General features: G+C 33.5%; 1 pseudogene; it reads left to right on the top strand.

Moving 5' to 3' along the window:
* The first annotated feature begins 18,010 nt into the window (after positions 1-18,010).
* LOC149561969 (uncharacterized protein At2g39920-like) lies at positions 18,011-19,079 on the top strand (annotated as a pseudogene).
* Positions 19,080-20,821: the final 1,742 nt, after the last annotated feature.

Consider the following 20,821-nt stretch of genomic DNA (forward strand, 5'->3'; position numbering starts at 1 on the left):
ATACTAACTTGTCCCATTTTCTCATTTGTTCTAATCTTTTGGTCAAACTTAAATATCACTCAAAAAGGCTCTAATAATGTCCATCATTCATGTCCCATTTCACATCATTTGTAGATCATTTTGGAATCTCATCCACTCAATCCAAAACCATTTCAAAATCATCAAAATCAACCCAAATCTACCCAAAATCACCCCAGATCAGTCCTTATCAATCTAAAGCATGCCAAACATCCCAACTCTACCATCATCTATCCAAACATAGACATTTTCATGTCTCTCAATACCTTGGAAACCTATCAAAACCTATCAAACTTATCAAATATGACCTTAGTAATGTCATGTCTCTCAACCCTAGGTCAAACTATTATTCACATCATCTGATCTTTAACATTATTGATTCCCTCAATTTCAAATCGTGTCATTATCATTTTAATTTAATAACATTGATAATGTTTGTCGATGTTATTATGATCAACCCTATCAATCAATCTCGATCCTATAGCATTTACAATGTTAGTTAAATGTTATGTGTCCTTAATCCATGGCATGTTTCCTTGGAATGTTACCAATTTTAATCAATTAATCAATTTGATCATGGGTTTTATCTACCTGTCAACATCCAAGTCAATTTGCATAATCGTCGTGTTTCATCCTACACTTATCTAATCAAATTGGCCAATCATCTACTAATTTTCTCTATAGGATTAAATAAGCCATAATTTAATCCTATGTCATTCCAATAATTTTCACCTCACATTACTAATCATTATTCCTAACTAATGTTATTCTTAATTAATTGATATTTATTAATTAATTTATTCATCTTCACAAAACTGTGAGAATTCACAATTTCCTAAGTTCTATTTTCTACCTCTAATTTCCATTTTATTAATTTTCATTTGTGTGGATATATGGATTTTTAATTCAAATAGTCCATATAATCTTGCCACATGGACATCTTACGTCATAGAGCACTTGGCTAAAATATGTCATAATCCATATATTTTATTCCTTATGCATATCTATAATAAGCCTTCATCATCATAGATTCTTGGCTATAAGTGGCTTTGAGGTGTCACATGATGCATCATAGGTCCTCCTCCACTTTTATCCATGTTGACTTCCGTGCATCCTAGAATGCTACAAGTATCTTTGAGATGTCATATACACATAGTAGATTCTCTTCCACTTTTAGACATGTTGACTTTCATGCATCATAGAATCTTAGATTTGGCATCTTGTGCCATATGCATCATGGATATCCTAAGGAATATCATGCCAAGGTGAAAAATTGAAATGACATGTGTCCTCCCTCTCATTCATGTCCCTCCTTTTACACGTCGGCTATAAATTGTGCCCTCTTTCTCCTTTTTCTACTCCTAAGTCCTTGGTCCTTGGTCCTTAATCTTTTAGAGTCTTCAACATCTATCATCTCTTAGCATCCATTAGGCTTTAAATCACTCTTCTAGTACTCTCATAGCATCATCTCATCAATAGGCATTTTCTTTCATTGTGTGCACTATAGGCAATTGAAGCTACATCAAATGGAGAAGAAAGGACATGGGAGCTACAACTAATGAGGGAGTTTTACTTTGTGTTTCTTTCTTTGTTTTAGTTGGCTTTTATGATAGACTATAGGGTATTAATGTATGTTTATTTAGTTTTGTTTTTTCTCATAATATGTTAGATATTGACCAATTTTCTAGTCCTACATGACTGAGCAATAGAGAAGAAGATTAAAGAACTTGAAATATATGCCAAGTGATGCTAGTGTTGATCAAGCCACATTAAGTGATGAGTAGAATTAGTATTGACTAAGCATCAATATTATCTGAGTGATAGTATATGTGATGAAAAATAAATTTAGTAGCAATGAAGTAACCCAATGATGACCAATAGTTTATGAGAAATCATAATTTTGAGCCAACTGAGTTGATTTCTTATAATATGGAAAGCATGTTTAAGATAAGGATTGGTGAGTGAGATCACTTAATGCCAGGAAAGGGTTAGTGAAGCAATCAATGGTTTAATTCAGAAGAGAAGTTTCTATAAAAGAAGAGGATAAATGAGAAGGTGGAAAAATTCATTGTATGTATTGAATTTGATCATAACCCTAAGACCAACGATGGTGTTTACCCAAAAAAAGATCAAAATTACCTAATTAAGTAGATACAAGGGTTAACTTTAATAAGGTTTTTGAAGGTTGGAGTAGTTGATGATTTTATTTGACTGGAAAATTTAAGCAAAAGTCTTAGATGAATTAAGTGGAGGTGAAGAGTGATTTATTGAAGGGTTTCCAAGAGAATCAGAGACTAAGATGACAAAGAAGGATAGATAGTGAATCATCTTATGAGCTAAACTGAGATCTGTATACGAAAATTGAGTTGTACTTGATGGATCAAAACCTGTTCTTACTTTCCAACCATTGTATTAGTATTGAAATCCTTTAATCAAGGTTGACCTAAAAGTTATAAATAAATCCTTCAATCAAGGTGGCATTCTAATAGAATGTTCTAAAATCTTATAACAAGGATACTCCTAATAGGGTGATTAAATCCTTTAACAAGGTCACATTTAACAAAGTGTTTTCTAACCTTTAATAAGATTGACTCCTAACATAAATCACTTCAGAAGAGTGAAAATTTTGTGATATGTTACTAGTGGTTTTTCCCAAATTGGGTTTCCACATTAAGTCCTAGTGTCAAACTTGTGTGATGTTATTTATGGTGTTTTACTAATTAATGTTTACAGTCTGCAAGTTTGTTATATCTAGGATAATGGACAACTAGTTGATGTTAATGAAAGTTAGCTATAGATATTGAGCTATGAAATGTTAAGATTTGAAGTTCTTTAAATGTTTTTTTATTTAATTGGTACATCTGGAGCTTCAATAAATAATTCACCCCCCTCCCTCTCATTTATTCTAAACAATCTAACAATTCGTATCAAAATATTGGTGCATGTAGAGAAAAGTTTGAAGGTACTTGTTGGTGTTTTTCAACTATTAAGCAAGAAAATACTTAATATCAAGATAATAAAGATCCCAATAACCTAAGGATTGGCTACTTCCTATAACAAGTTACTTTTTCTTCACAACTGGACCCAACTTCAACAAAATCAAAAGAGATTTTCTACTCTTTAGGCTCTGCAAAACCAAGGCAAGTGCACCTTAAGGGATTAAAGATTTTCAAACTGATATTACATACATATTTTATTCATTCCATGACATTTCACAACAATACACATCCCTTATAGTAGATCTGGTCAAAATTATTCTTAGAATTATAAATAATTCTAGGCAATAGCAGCTAACTAAAACACTAGGATTAAATGCAAACAAGTACTTACCAACATTGACATTCTTCAAACAATAAAGTAAAATTGATTTAAAATTTAAGCTTGATGCTTTTTCATGATCTTTCCATCTACGTAATGAATCAATAGATTAGTGTCTTATCCATTGGGATTTAAAGTCCATTCAATTTCTAGATCTAATTAACTGCATTACAATCAATACTATCAGCAATTCTCACTAAAAATCATTCTTACAACCATCCTTCCTATTACCATGGAAACCATATCAATATCTCTGAAGCATTTAATTAATTCATTGAATTAAAAGAAATAATGAATTGACATACAACTTGATTTAATTGCATTCAATTAAACAAGCTTTGCTCATACAACTTCAAAATAACCAAGTAATAAAAATGGAGATAAAATTTAGCAAGAACACATATGGGGATGGTTAATCTTTGTAATAATTTCCTTTGAAAATTGTATACAATTGAAACAAAACTCAAAATGACTCAAAATAAGATCTCAAAATCTTGCAAGATTAATGTATTCTTAGATATTTGTAGATAAAGACATCATAAAGTTTACACCAAGAAACTGGACCAAAAAAACTTACTAAAAACTAAAATTATGCAATAACTAATTGTTGGAAATATTCAAGATATGATAGGTTACTAAGAGAGGAGGGGTGAATTATTAACTTCAAAACTTTAAACAATTCAACACTTTAACCGTTCATCATTCATTCATCTAATCTACTGCATATATGAGAAATCAAACATCCATAACACATGTACACAGTGATTTGGTGACCCATAAACCTTCCAAATAGAAAGTAAAATTGAGGTGGGGATGATACCCACAAAACTTTGTTACTACAGTATGAAGTTGGCCTGTTAAGGCTTACATTGAAAACTTCTAGTGATCTGCCTTGTTAGGAGCATAAAGGACTGCTAGGTCCACCTTGTTAGAGGATTTTACAAACATACACTGAAGTATGCACTCTGTTAGGAGATTTATACAAATATTGTTAAGTCTACCTTGTTAAAGGATTTACAAAATTGATTCACCTGTTAGGATGAAATAGTGGATCTACTTACAAACTTGATTTGTTGATTAGATCCTTGATGCATAGATCTCCTCTTGTGACTGATAAATCTTTACTACTCCTTGTAGACCTTGCTAAATATTCTGCTCTTTTTCTAATTTTCATTTATACTTCTCAAAACATTACGTGTCTCTCTTGATACTCTTATCCACACACCATATATCTTGCAAATGATATAATAAATTACATATATACCATTCCAATAATTACAATTGCAAGGTCGACTTAAAACACAAGTGAACAAAATATTACTGAGTCGGCCAAACAGTAAATAACTCGGGTTCACTGAACTGACTCGATGACCTTCTAAGACTTGGCATCCACTGCATTACTCGGCATCATCATGCACTTAGTAGAAGTGAAGGCTCGATCCATACTAATCACCAGAATTAGTTCTAAACCATTGGAGAATCAGTGGATATAGTATCACTCGATAAAAATTGAATCCTTCGTTTACCTTGCTTTCAGTCGATAAACGCTACGCTTGCATCACTTGATAGGCACTATGCTTTCATCACTCGATAGACACTGTGCTTCCATCACTCAGTAGGCACTGTGCTTCCATTTCTTGGTAAAAAATGTTGGATTGCACATTCACTCGGTAGCTATACTCAGCTCGATTAACACTTGAATGCTCGGTGTGAACTACAAGGCTTGGTGTAAACTACTTCACTGATGAATGTACAAGGTAACCACTGAATACTCGGTATACATTATAGACTGAGTGATGAGCTCAGTAGCTATACTGATATAGATAAGTGTTGTCACTAATGGCAATAATAACTTAATGCCAACACTCATACCCTTTCTCTAGCCTTGGAATCTCACTTATAAAGGGTGAGATGCAACAAGCTTCAAGCATAGAGAACTGATAGTTGTCCTTTAGAAAAAATATATTTACATTTTTTACTATCATAAAAGACAAAATTTTGTGCAATAGAAATACTTTAGATCATAATATTCCTTTTGATGAGCTTATTTTCTGTTACACTTTCAAATGCTATAAATTCCATGATTGGCATTTTTACTATTCAGAATCCTAAAAATATGTAGCCATCACATTTGCCAATGATATGTCTGGCTCTAATATCTACAAGTTCACTTCAACTCAAGGATCTCCACTTGCATCATCATGTACTATTAAAATAACAATTATGTTTGAGTTTACTTCTACCACATCATCTATGGCTAGTTGTTCTTCATTGTCTTCTCTTACCTACACTGATGTGTCATCTATTTGGTCCTCATCCTAGTCAACATCATTTTCTACTATTTCCATTTGTTTTGAAAGGACAAAATCATCCATCCATTTGTTGAAGAGTGTATCGTTAGGCCAATCAAAGCTCAAGATTTCTCATTGCTTTTTAACCACCCCCCTTATTCATTTATTTCACCAAATTCTTCTCTAAGGGAATTGTAAAATAGGTGCACTTTAACAAATTCTTCATTTGTCCTTGCCCATAGCACATGTCCTTCTTCATTACTAACTTCATTTATTCTTTTCACAATAAATCATTTAATTTTTTTCCCCACTCTTTTTTCTCTTTTATCATGTCAATCTTTTTGAGTGCCTAGGGAAAAAGATCAAATTTCTCACCTAAATATTTTGAGAAAAAAATTATTATTCTTTTTTGCACTACCTCCCTCTTATTTTCACAATCAAATAGATTACTAATCAGATCAAAAGTTTTTTTCTATTTGTTCACAAGATGAGCTAATAACTTAAATGCATAAAAGGGTGATATCCTTATCTCTTCCATCCCATTTATTTATTATAGGTTTCAAAACCTCCTCAGCATCTTTGATTTCTCTCCACATATCCAATATGTTCACTAATTATTCATAGAATGTTGGCCAATCAATCTTATCTACTAGATATAAGATTGCTTTTTCTAAGTTTTTCTCTATACTGATAAGTTAATTCATCTTGCAAGGCCCTCAACTTATTCTTTTCTTTCTCCAACTCCTCAATAGTGTAAAATTCTGGCCTTTGTGGAGTATCAAGGATCTCAATGAAGGGAGTGGATCTAGAAGATTCCACTAATGGGCAAGGATAAATAATTTGTGGCCTAGTGGATTGTGCTGATACTTTATTCTCTAATTCAATCCTTCTTTGAACTTCTTTATTGTATGTAGCCAAAAAAAATTCATACCTATCTTGCAACTCCAACTTTTCTTTTTCATCTTTTAGGGTTGTGGCTAAATTCAAGCCAGATAGTCAAACACCTAGATTTGTAGCTTCTACACTAGTAGTTTCTTCTAATCTCTTTACAATTAGGTTTCTTATTAATCCAATATCATCAAGCTAGGAAGAGCTAATCCTAGATCCTTTCCTTACTAACCAAATGACTAATGCAACTTGGTCCTCGCTAAATTTGGCACCTTTTAATTCCTTCTTCCCCTAATCCTCTATACTTAGTTTATCTAAAATAGAATTAAAAACTAAAGCATCTGCTATATCCGAATTGGATAGAAACAAAACAATAGATGCCTTTACCATTTGTCTCCCCTCTTCAAGGGTCATGCTTTGGAATTCTACCATCATTTCTTCTTTTACCTAATTTTGCACATCTACATCCTCCATTCATGGATGCTCTAATTTCAGCTTATTGCACCTTTCCTCAAACTTTCCCATGTTTATTCTCTAGGCAAATTGGTAGAAGGCTCTAGTTTTAACAAAATTGTCATCAGATATAAAATCATGACTAGCCTGTTCAATTATAGGATCCAGCTCCTTTCCTTTGTAATCTGCCACTATTAACTCTAAGCTTGGCATTGGAGTTCTTGTGGATTTCCCTCTTCTAATTTAGCCTATGTAATGAATATTCCCCCATGGGACCCTAACTGCTCCATCTGCTCCTTGGTGAGTTGTTCATCTCCTATTTGTAATGGGGACTATGTAGGCGAATATTCCTCAATGTGAGGTGTATGTTCCCTTATTATTCTCTACCTCTTGGGTGAGGGCTCATCAGGTCTTTCTTCTAGGACAACACTGATTGACCCTACTATATATTTTCCTTTATCCATAGTGGCCCTTTTATTTTGAATCATATTATAGCCAGGTCTCTTTTGGACAACCAATTGCCCTATTCCTACTGTAGGAGTAAACGCCAATCTCCTCATGACCTCTCTAGCTTTTTTTGGAAAAGAATTTATAAAAAATTATTTCTTTTCATTCATAGCCTCCATGATTTTAGGAAAAGTAATCATGAGTTTATTTATTCTGTTTGCCTTTGTTTTTGTATCATCTAGAGGCTTGCAATCTTTATCAAATCAATGAATAAATTCTAGACCTCTAGAAAAAACTCTCCATTTTTCTTTCTTGATCTCCTACTCATGAAAAGAGAACTCATTCCTTATTATACCCTCATGGAAATAAGGTTCATGTTTTTTGGAACCAACTTTAGCCCTTAATCAAAAAATATCAAAAAATCCCACAAAATCACAAAAGCTAGGATGAGACACAACCATCTTGCACTAATCCAGGAATTTATACAAAAACAACCATCCACCTTTTGTAATTATGAAATGGTGGGCTACAGTACAAGTGAGGAAAATTGAGCCTATGTTTATTATAACCAAATATGTTTCCTCCAATCCTCCTAGCTGCCACAATATCTCAACTATTCCTACTTTCAAAGGCACCTGGTAGGGCAGTACATGGGGAGTCCCTTGGAAACTATAAACCCTAAAAACTATTGAAATAGGGCATGGTATGATATCAGCCTAATTATGTGACACTTTTAAATTAGATGGATTATTCATTAGTCTGATAAAATTCATTAATGCTCTAGGGATTCTGGGATTGTCCCTTAATAATTGACTTCTCAATCTAAAGGAAAAATATTGATCAAACCTAACAAAATTGCATCCCCAGTCATATGTGCATCCATAACTAGACTGGCAGAGCCTCTCCTTCATGTTCTCTATTGAAAGCCATCTCCTTCCCAAAATATGTTACCCCCTTAAACAAGAACATATGCATCAACAATGAGTAATGGTCAAAAGTCTTTTCTACCTTACTTTTGGCAATTCCAACTAGCACTATATGGATTTCTTCTACTATATAGGATGCAAAATCAAAAATAATATCCACACCAAAAGAAGAAATTTGAGCCATCATATACATAAATTTAACTGGCATAAAACTCTACTCATCCTCACCAAAAACTCTACATAAAGTCATATATATTTCTAGGGCTCTGGAAGTGAAAAATTCCTTCTTAAAAGGCTCCTTTGTAAATGTTGTGACCAATGGAAGATTCCTAATTGATGCCAAGTGTGCACTCAGTGCACCTTGCCTGACCTTATCCTTCTTTGATAAGTATTCCTTTTCTAGTCCTAGAAGGTCAAAGGGTATATGGTAATTTGAAAAGGGTTCCAAACCAAAGACCTTTCAAATTTCTTCAACACTTATACTCATCAAGCATTCCCCATCTAATCTTCTTACTACTCTAGCTGTAGGGTCATAGTTTTGGGCAATGGCCATGACTAGGTCAACATTCACGAATATACCAAGGACCACTAGTTTTCCTAAATCAAAATTCCAAATGTTTCCATGGGGAGCAAACAAATTTCTCTCTAAAAACCACTTCTTAAAAAGAAAAAGCCCTGATTTGGTAGTAGTAGCATCCCTAATCCAATTCCATCTTTTATATAAACCATCTACAATCTTGAGCATAGGGTTTAAAGAAATTAATTTTTTCATCTAGGTAGACTCATTTGTAGACTTAGGCAATAATTCAATAAAGTCATCAGGTATGTTTTTGTTAGCATAACCTACTTGTCTCAAGAGTACTTTCTTTGGAGGCATGATGGATAAAATTTGTATAATACTAGAAAACTTTGATATATATGGTGAATTGAGAAACTTACTTGGCTCTTCGCTACTCTTTCACTGCAATTCTGCAACACACTATGAATACTAGAATTTCTTTTGCACTCTAATCACATAAGGTACAATTCTTCAATGGCTCTGAGCTCTAAAAGTCTAAAATTTGTTTGTGTAGAGAAGACATGAAAAAATCTTTGCAATATACTCTATTTTTGGTTCACATGGGGAGCCTTCAATCTTCATAAATGAATCACAAGGAAAAAATAGGGTTGCATCACCTTCTATTTTTAAAGCACACCGTCGATTCCAAAAAATCCGATGATCTAGGAAGAAAATCGTCAATGACTCATTTTCCACTTGCCAGGTTGGCAGTCAACCCAATAAAATCTCTCTATGTAAACCTTTCCCTTTACTATTAGGAACTTTCTCTAGACCCACTGGCGCTTGTGGACACATGTTACAATCTCGCTATGTCACTATGCATAAACATCAAGCAACTTTTGCATGCAACATAGAGACAATCATTGATTCTTTCCTAATTTAATGATTTGTATTTGACAAGTGCTTTAATGCAACTGTAGTGGGTCCTTTTGTTTTCCCTTTGGTTGCCACATCGCTACCACTAAAGATCAAGCAACTTTTTATAGCAACTTGGTACCCACCGTTGATGTATCTTTGATTTGACAACATACAAAAAACATGTGTCCTACTTCTAAGAGTGAATCCACATAGCTCATAACATCACATCATTTTTACATGCTGGCAAGACATTCTAAACTTTTGGCATTACTTTTTAAACTTAGGTTCCACCGTGTTTTGTTTTCATGGGAAGGTGTTATGTCGTTACCAGTGTGAACCAAGAGTTTTTTTGTCATGAAATAGCAACCACCATATTCTTTGAAGGAATATGGCCATATGAAATGCACACATTCCCATTTTTTTTACTATATTCAATCCTCCTGACATTTCATAATGATCACACAGCTTCACTGACAACAAAACACTTTACGATGCCCATCCTACATGTTGATTCTACCATTTTTATTTTTTGGGAAGGTGTTATGTTGTTACTGGCCAAAATGATGAGTTTCCTAGTTGTAACATAGCTACCCCCATGATTCTATAGAAAATTGTCATCATAATGAGGAAAATAGCATGTTCTTATTTTGGTTCCTCCTTTACTATGCCTGACACATCTGACAACCCACCATGCTGGCAAAGCTCATTTATGACAAGGAAGATCCTAGCACTATATCCACTTTTGGGCCCACTATGTTCACTTTGGAAGGAGGTTGCCATGTCACTATCAAAAAAACCCTCCCATTTTTTGATCGCGACATAGCAACCACCATTTATTTTGAAAGATCCAACAACTTGGGTGAAACACATTAAAATTATATTAAATATCAACTAGGTCCTAGGTGTAACATTGTACTTGGTTGCTATATCACATGAGATAAATTGACCAAAAATGTTCATCGTGATATAGTGACCACCGTACATCTTAAAAAGATTTGACAGTGCAGGGATTTTCGAGGAATTATGGAGTCAAAACAAAAATCTTAAAGGGTTCTGGAAAATTATAACTTTTTTTCAAATGATTTTCTCATGTTCAACTAAGAGGTGACAATCTTATGACCTAAAGGGCTCATTTAGGGAACAAATTTTATTTAAAATAGGGTTCTTTCTTAGGGTTAACCAGTATTTGATAAGACCAAACCCTAATGTGCATACAAAACCAGTAATCCATAGCAGGATATGTTCATGAAGGCATAGGGAAAAAACATGACCAATAGTACTCAAAGCTAAAGATCAAGATGTGCAAAAAGGAGGTGCCAAGATTAAACAAAGAGAATTTTCCTGTATGAGAAATATTGATGAGGCCACATATAGTTGGGATTAGTGATCTTGTACTAGATTTTGTGGACAATGCATATGTGGATATAATAATAGTTCCTTTGACCACTCAACAACTAAAAGAAAAGCAAGAACATAATCATTTAACGTTGGAGATTGCATCATCCCTAGTTTATGTTGAGTTAAATGACATAAAATATTGAAAGAATGTAAAATAAATGTGTGATAAACTAAATATCATCTATGGAGGAGATGATAATTTCATGAGAGCTAAATCAGAGAGCTTGAGAGGAAAATTTGATGAAATGAGAATGATATATGCTGAGAATATAGTTCAATATTGTGCAAGAATCAATGAGGTTATTAATGCTATTAGAAGAGAAAATAGAAAGATTGAGGATGAAATAGTAATAAGAAAATTATTAAGAACCCCACTTCCTTTTTATGTTATTTGGGTCTCTACAAGATAAGAACTAAGATGTACTCCAGATAATACCCTAACTTTGGAAGGTATGATTGGTAGGCTTGCTACTTTTGAGATGTCTAATTTTGAAAATTACACTCCTACTAATGTTGAATATGATTTTAAATCACAATTGATTCTTATCAATAAAGCAAAAGGAAAGCATGTGAAAAGTGATAGTGACACTTCTTATGATGAACTTGGTGAACTTGAACCATTGATGGCTAGAAGACTTTCAAGAGGCAAAGGAAAATACAAAGGTAAACTTCCTATAATATTTTTTTCATGTAACAAGTTTGCCCATATTGTTGTAAGATGTCCTGATAGAGAAGACAAGGATGAGAGAAAGGAAAGCAACTATAAAGGTAGAAGAGATAACTGAGATAGGAAGAGAAAAAAGGACTATAAATATAAAGGAAAGAAATATGGGTACATTGTTGAAGAAGAAACTGATACTAAATCTGAAAGTAATGATGAATAAGTAGTCTATGTTTCTATGAAAGAATATTCTAATGAAGATAAGAAAATTGCATTAATATCTTATGCGAATAAAATCAATAGATGAATAATTGATAGTAGTTGTTCTAATCACATGACTGGTGATAGAAGTAAATTTGAGAACATTGGACCATATAAGGATAGTTGCCTTAATTTTGGTAATGATGTACCATGTCTTGTGAAAGGTAAATTATCAATACAACTAACCGATAAGATCAAATGTGGCAATGTGGATTGGGTTGAAGGACTTAACTATAATCTATTGAGTATTTCATAGTTGAACAAATCAAGTTACATAGTGGAATTCCATCATAGAAAGGAAAAGATATTTGATGCTGATGAAAAAATAATTGGAAATGGTGATCAAACAAAAGGTAACTTGTTCTACCTAGACGTATTTAATGATACATGTTTGTTTTGACAACTTGAAGATATTGGGTTATGGCACAAAAGGTTATCTCATGTAAACTTTGACAATTTGGTTAGCATTAATAAGATGAAAAGAGTAAGAGGTTTGCCAAAATTGAAGAAACCTAATAATGTCATGTGTAAACAATTTCAATTGGGAAAAATGACAAAGTCAAGTTTCAAGATCAAGACATATTCATTTAATGATAATTTGGAATTGGTTCATATTGACTTATGTGGACCTATTGGTGTTCAAAGCTATTGCGGAGATAAATACTTCATGATATTTGTTGATGATTATTCTAGAATGATGATTACGATATTTCTTTTTAAAAAGTCTAATTCTTTTTAGTTATTTAAGTAGTATTTGGCCAAAGTTGAAAAGGAGATGGGAAAGAGTCTAAAATGCTTGAGATTTGACACAGATGGTGAATTCATTTCCAATGAATTTAACATATTTTACAATGATAGGGGAATTAAAAGGGAGATTTCAACACCTAGGAATCCTCCTCAAAATGGAATAGATGAAAGGGGAAATAGATCAATCATGGATTGTGCTAGAACACTGATGATGGATAAGTTGTAAGTATAACTATTTATACTTTGAACAAAGTACAACTTGTTAGAAATAGATAATATTGGGAGGGGAGTGAATCAGTATTCTACAAACGTTTGCCCACAATTGGATATTATTAATTACTTTATAACATGCATATGAAAGTAAACCAACAATTTTGAATAGTAAATAAAACTATACATAGAGAGAACTCATAACACCATTATTTGTTAACTGGGGAAACCCTAGCCAAGGGAAAACCTTGGTGGGGATGGTACCCACAAAATGATCCACTAAAAAAAAGAATCATGTTAAGGATATTGACCCTGTTAGGAGTTTGTGAATTATGTATAGTGTTTTGGTCCTTGTTATAGGACTAGACCTAGTTAAAAGCCTCAACCTTGTTAGGAGTCTGTGAATTATGTATAGTGTTTTGGTCCTTGTTAAAGGACTAGGCCTAGTTAAAAGTCTCAACCCTATTAGAAGTTTCTTCAACCTTGTTAGGAGTTGGTATTGTAATTACAACTGTATGCAAGAAGAGCCCATTTCCCTAATAGACAATTATACAATATAGTTCATTTATACAAATGAGATAGATACAAAAACCTCTTTATCAATGACTTCCTTACTTCACATAGCCTAATCTGACATCAGAATTCACATCACAGATTTCTCATATAAATTTGCACATTATATTCATATTTTTCATATACATCATATACTTTGCAACTCAGATATATCACATATTGCACATCTTCTTTACCACGCATAAGTTAACCCTTTACTTATACCATTTCTTTCATAAAACTCTTGTGTAGTCAGCTTTGATGCAAACACACATTACAATGACTTAAGGTAAACATCTAGGATGTTGTCCCTAAAAAAATAATTAATTATTTCATAATAATAAAAATTAATTAAGACTTTATACCTCTTTTCTTCTTATACTCTATTATGTTGAGCACACTGCCTTTACCAGTATTTAGCATGTAACTTTGTTTGTATTATTCGTGCTAACTTGCAAACTTATCTACATCATCCTAATGATCTAATATACCTTCCCTTAACTTTTCACATGCCAACTATAACTATAGCCTTATTTATACCAAAAACAATCCTTGTGATGCCAGTGAAATTGTCTAACACTTAGACAATTTTCTATCTTTGACTATAGAATCTATGGCACTATATTTTTTCATTACAACTTGAAATATATGTTGTCATAAACGAAAAATCTAACTCATATTACCTATCAATATTTCCAAAAATCTTCCCCTTTGGAATTGATGGAAACATATGGGAAAATTGGTTAAGTCCTAAAAATGTTATACAAAACAACAATAAACACAAAAAGAAACTACTCAAAGCTGGCCTTCAAAACTTTGAAATTTTATTCACATCTTGATGGATCATTACATATCATATTTCCATCATTCCTTATCTCTCCTTTTGCAATGATTTCCTATATCCATAGCTAAGCTCCCCCTTACATATGTATACTATTTTTTTACATTCATCTCCCCCTTTGACATCAATGACAAAGGTATCAAAAACTATTTACATGTAAAAAAATGTGTTTCATTACCTCTTCTTAGGCTAATAAGTGAGACACACAATCCCCAAAGCTGACTACAAGACACTTCATATTATTTTTCTATGAGTCCTTGACTCCTTCTGAAATGTTGAGCAAAGTGCACAAGCCATAATGTACTAACTCTACTACATTTAGATCTGAATATACAAAGTTGTCAAAAGATGTCTTAACTGATAGAAATTCCTCCAATGTCCTCAACTTCACAAATAAGTGTTCTCTCAAAAGTGATAACCTCTTGGTTATCCTTGATTTTCTATCTTCAGTGAGACTTATCTCATCATGGGCCTTACTAACTATACTTCAATTGCTTCAATCTATACACCAAGTTGACTAAGTTGACTTGCCAATGCTTCCACTTTTGTGCATTTTTCCTTAAGCTCACTATCAATGTCTTTTGTGAAGCTAAAAGACATTGCACACTTCACATATAGGGCTCTTCCTTCAAGCTCACACTTCCTTAATGAATTTATACAAGTATCAAGAGTCAATAAGTCATTCTTGATGTTCTGACAGACACTGTCAAGCATCTACGCATCATGCTTGGTTTCAGCCTATACTGAAGCAACCTCTATCAAAATTGTGAATTCGGAAATAAATACTTGAGTTATAACTTTTCCTCTATCCTTGGGGTTAGGATCAAGTGATTTTACTATCATAACTCCCTAGAATTTGTCAGTGACTTCCATGAGAGTCTTCTATAAAATATTTACCTATGTGTTCTTACTAATTATTCTATTGAGTGATGGTATCAATTTGGATTGACCAGCATCATCTAAACCTCTAAGAGTAGCTAGGGGGAAAGATGTGTTGGGTGCACTTGGCTTCTCACCCTTATCTACCTCCTATATTTTTTCCTCATCCATACCTCTGTAATAACCCTCCTCAAATCTACTCTCAAATAATTATGATGAAAGCTCAAGGAATTTCATCAAACAATTCACATGCAAGGGATGTATGACTGATATAGTATTTCAGTTGGCTTCAAATGACTTTTTCTTCAATTTGTATCAATGAGAATCTTGTGGTAGAAGACTACAATGGACTACACAATGACCTAACATGAGTGTGCTACTAATTTTGACAATATTCAGTGCATATATATGATCTAAGCATGAGAAATGAACACTTACAGCCAACTGGCATTTTTACAAACAGTTGGTATGCAAACTAACTAGCTGATAAATAATGATATTAAATTGCTTAAATGACACCAGCAACTATTATCTTCTTAATTGCAATGAAAATTACAATGCTCATGAAATATGGCCAAGACTTTGGCATTTACATGGATTACAAAATGATAATGTTGGTATAATGCACACTTACAACTGAAAGCTTATAACACCCTAAAAAGAAATACTAACAAAAGAACCTGGTTGTAGATTGTTGTAATAATTTCCTTCAATGTTGCCCTTTCTGCTTTTCTTTTTTCGAACTACTTTTTTCGGCCTGCTTTTTTGGTTCTGCTTTTTCGGACTGCTTTTTCGTATTCGCTTTTTCAAATTGCTACTGTGTTGAATCTCAAGACCATATCTTTCAATGGCGTCAAGATTTTCAGCTTGAAGGGATTTCTTCCTTCAAACTATTGAGATATAATCTCCAAAAAATTCCCCAATTTCTTTGATATTTCCAAGCATGAATAAATGAGATCTATCCTCTTTCTTTTAATCCCTTCCTCACTTGCTCCACGCTTTTGTCTTGCCAATGTGGGATAATACATGATTTTTAATATTACTTCCTTTTTTTCTTTTTACAAAGTCCATGTATGTACTCAAAAGGGGGACTCTTGATTTTTATAAAGTGACTTTATGGAACATTATAATATTTAATTTAAATAGTCACTGTACCGTTGTAATTTCAAACATTAAAATAATATACCAAATAAACTCAAAATCCCACATATAATAGCTCATCAGAAAGAGCCCAACAAAACGCATCTCATCCTATCACTAAAAATTGAAGGCACTGCATCCCCCTATTGGCTTACTAAAAATAGTAAGTATTTCTGAAAACCCAACAAACGAACTCCATTTGGCCTGTAATTACATTTGACTAGGCCAAATAACCTCAGGATCCCTTTTGAAGTCATGGTTAGCCCTCGAGACCATACAAGAATGGGCTAACGACAACATACCTCCAAACTGGCTAAGTGGGGGACATTACATCTTCTCATCCTCTTTCCTTTTGATATCTTCTTTCTTCTTCTTCTTTTCTTCTTCTTCTTCTTCCTTCTTCTTATTTTCTACTTCCTTCTTCTCCTTCTCTGATTCTTCCTCTCTTCTCTTCTTATCTTCTTCTTTCTTCTTCTTTTTCACATTTTCTTGTTCCTTCTTCTTCTTATCTTCTTCTTATTTTCTCTTCTTCTCTTCTTTTCTCTTCTTTCTCCTTGCATCTTCTTCTTCCTTCTTCTTGTCTTCGTCTTCCTTCCTTCCTTCCTTCTCTTCTTGTTCTTTCCTTTTCTTCTCTTCCTTTTCCTTTTGTTTCTTATCCTCTTCTACTTTATGTTTCTTCTTTCTTTCTTTTTATTTCTTTTCATCTTCTTTCCTCTTCTTCTCTTTGGCCTTAATCTTCCTCTTCTCTTCCCCCTCATAGGAACTAGAGTAATTTTTGATATTTCAAACAATATTTGGCCCAAGATTCTTGAAAGGATCTTCTGTGATGTTTATAATTACACTCGTAGTGTTAATTTACATTGCATCTTTTCCAATGGAGATCTGTGAAGATGGATCTTCCATTTGAGTAGCTTTGGCTTCCACTACTACTGATGGTGGAGTACTATGTTCAATAGATATAGGGCTTACTCCCCCTAAATTTGCACTCACACCTTTTGTTACAGAAGTCATATATTTGACTATGGCTTATTTTGTCTCTTTGTTGACTTCTTTATAGTTTACTCCTATAAAAATAATGTGTCTTCTTTTATTCTTCAGAAAGGGCTCAATTCCTTTCAATATACCTTGCAAGTCTTCATTAGCATTAGCATCACAAAGTTTCTTGATCGTGTTTTCTCTAATTTTCTTATCTTCTCCAGTCACTCTTCTTTTCCTATTTATCAATCTATTGTAAAAATCCTCTGGAATGTGCCTTTGAACATCTTCAAATCTCTTGTTCCTTAATATCATATTTTTAACAATTTAATTCTCTAACTAGATTCTATACATATTACTATACATTTTGTTAGCACCCAATATGAACATGGTTTTAAAACTTCAAGTGTAGAGTTTCTGAACCATTGCGAACTTCAGTTCGAAGTAGTTCAAAGTGGTTCAATGGTTCAATTGACCCATCCTGTAGGTTCAACACAAGCAGAATTCAAAATGGCCCTAAAGGTTGAGAATGCAATGATCCAAACGCTCAATGTTCAAGCTAGAATTTGAAGCTCAAAGATTGAAAACATGAATCAGTTTGAGAGTAAAGGTCCGAAAACTCTAGAATTTAAGTTGCAGGTTCAATGAATTTGATGGTTCAAAAGGCTCAAGAATGGGAATGATGAGGTGAAGTTCAGAGTTCATGCTCAATTTTTGAAGATAATCTTGATTTTGTATGTTCAAAGTGCCCACCAATGTTCAGTTTTCAAGATCAAGGTTCTAGCTTGCAGTTTCAAATACTCCAAATCCATGACAAAGAGCTTGAAGTTCAGATACTCATGTTACATAGTTTACATTATGCATGTACAACTCAAGCTGCTATCTTCAAATGGTTGATTCTGGAGTTTATTCAACATCTATGGATGTCACTATCTTGATTTCGGCAATAGCCATATTTGTTATTTTGTTATTCACACTTGTAATTACATTAGCTATATTGCTAGCATCTTGTCAAAGCAAGCCTGATGATGTGGTCAAAGATGGTATGGGACTAGAAATGGGTATTGATGTTTGCAGGAACATTATTTTGAACTTTGAGCTTAATAACATGCAAGAGAGTAGTGTTTTCCCAAGCATGTGTAAAAAATATGTATTTCAATACATGAAAAAAGGTCAATATGTAAGTGATGTAAATGGAGCAATCGAGGAAGCAAATAACTATTTAATTTCTACCATTGCGAATGGTGATGGATCAGATAGAATAATGTTGAACATTGATGAAACAACTTTGCCCAACATTCCATACTTTGGTACTTTTTAGAATTGTTCAATGTTGCATAAAGTGGATGCTTGGAATCATAGGGTTGAAGAAGCTAAATCTCCACTATTGGTTCCCACTTTGAAGTTATACCAAAAATTTCAAAACCATGGTGTGGTTTTGATTTTCCTTCCTAGAAGACATGAGAATCAACGAGACTCCACTATGGAGAACCTCCTTCATGCGGGTTATTCTGGTTGGATAATGTTGATAATGCAGACTAAAGATGAAATGCAGATGAATGCCCATTTATTGAGAGTTGCAAATAGCGCAAGCCATGTCAAACCCATAATATGGAACACCAAGCATCTCAGAAATAGGGGAAATACCAAACCTTGAATATGGCATCAGATCACCAAAAGGTCTTTACAAACTTTTATTATGACTCTATGATTCTTCAAAAAATTGATGCATGGAAACAATCATAATTTGTATGCAATAGTTCAAGAAATAACCTATGGCATGGAAAAAAGGCCGAGTTCCATCAATGTGAGTAAGTCATTTGACTAATTGCCTATGGTTTCTATTCATGCAAACCCATTATATTTCACCTGCAGACTCATCTTTCATTTTTCTTTATATGCAAAGGAGACTTGATTCACACATTAATACAGTGGTAAGCGACAATGGAAAAATCATGAAGACCCATGGGCTGCCCATGGTGAATATCTCCCCATTGCAGAGTATTCATGACCTCATAATCAGGTTTGAATCTCCTGATTATAGGCAGCCAGGGAGCATGTGTATGAATCTCTACAATAACGAAGCATCAGGTACAAACCATCTTTGAAAAATAACATATATGAAAGAGGAGCAGCATCCATATTGAAGCAACTCTTGGGACCTGAGGTGCAGTGTAACTATGATCAACTACTTGCCAAGCCACAAAATAAGCCTGATGTCATATTTCATTAGCACCAAGATTTGGCTTACTAGCCAATAACAAAAGATACTAGGACTGCATCATTTTGGCTTGCCATTGACAACTCCACAGATGACAATAGGTGTCTACATTTTATTCCAAAGTAACATCTTGAACCAAAATTAAGAGACCATAATACTTTTCATGTTGATTGTGATAAGTCCATACAATTTCAGCTAAATTTTCTGAGGAAGACAAACCCAAGGCTATAGAATTTAAACATGGAGATGCTACTGTGCATCACGAATGAGTAATACATAAATCAGGTGGTAAGAGGAAAAGTATGATGTCAGTAAATAATGACATGTGGAGTCCCTTTTTAAGTAAGTGTTATTTCTTAACGAAATGCAAACCAAAAGACACGTTTGATTCCAAATAAAATAAGCTTAATGCAATGATTTAAAGAAAATCACAATAGATGTTTAATGAAAATTAAACATTAGGCACCTATGTAAGAATCGGGGGGAAAGAGGTATATGGAAAGACACAAGACTAAACAAAAAAGAAATTGTAGAAAATCTTTCAAGAATCAGTTATTGAAAAGGGTTGAGAAACTGACAGGAGGGGGATAAATAAGCGAGCAACAGAGGCAAGGGGTTCCACTTCTTTTCTATAGGGGAGACTTTGGTGCTGCAATACAGGAGAGTTTTGGGATGAGATTTCTACTTTTTCCTTACAGGAGATTTTATGCTACTGCAAAGGGGAGGGTAGAATGGTTAGAGTTTTAGATAGGCAGATATTGTAATGACAGTAATTGGTAGATATGATATGGGTGTTTTAGTTTTTGCATGACTTTGTGCATATAGAGATTTGATGTCTATATATGTATCTTCTTGAATATGGCTTAGAAACCTTGTGTTCAGGCATGTTAAGTCAGTATTACTTTGTGAATCATGATTTATCAGTTCTAGATATCTGGTTACTGTCTTTACTATAGATAGGTGTTATTATTCATTTCTATAGATCAGTTAAAATATCTCTTTGTTGTTAGAAATAATCTATACCTCATGATCCAAGAATCTATGAGAGATCCTTTCGTACTTTCAGGTAAAAGTGCAGGATATTTAAATTCATTGAATATTTCATACGGGGAGTTGTACCCAGTAAAATTCAGAGGAAAGTTATCAATCCAATGATAACTTGTCCAACTGTTAGTGTT

The sequence above is a fragment of the Cupressus sempervirens genome, chromosome 4, assembly GCF_028749045.1.
Source record: "Cupressus sempervirens isolate cs-2001-9-10 chromosome 4, ASM2874904v1, whole genome shotgun sequence".
NCBI classification, from domain to species: domain Eukaryota; kingdom Viridiplantae; phylum Streptophyta; class Pinopsida; order Cupressales; family Cupressaceae; genus Cupressus; species Cupressus sempervirens.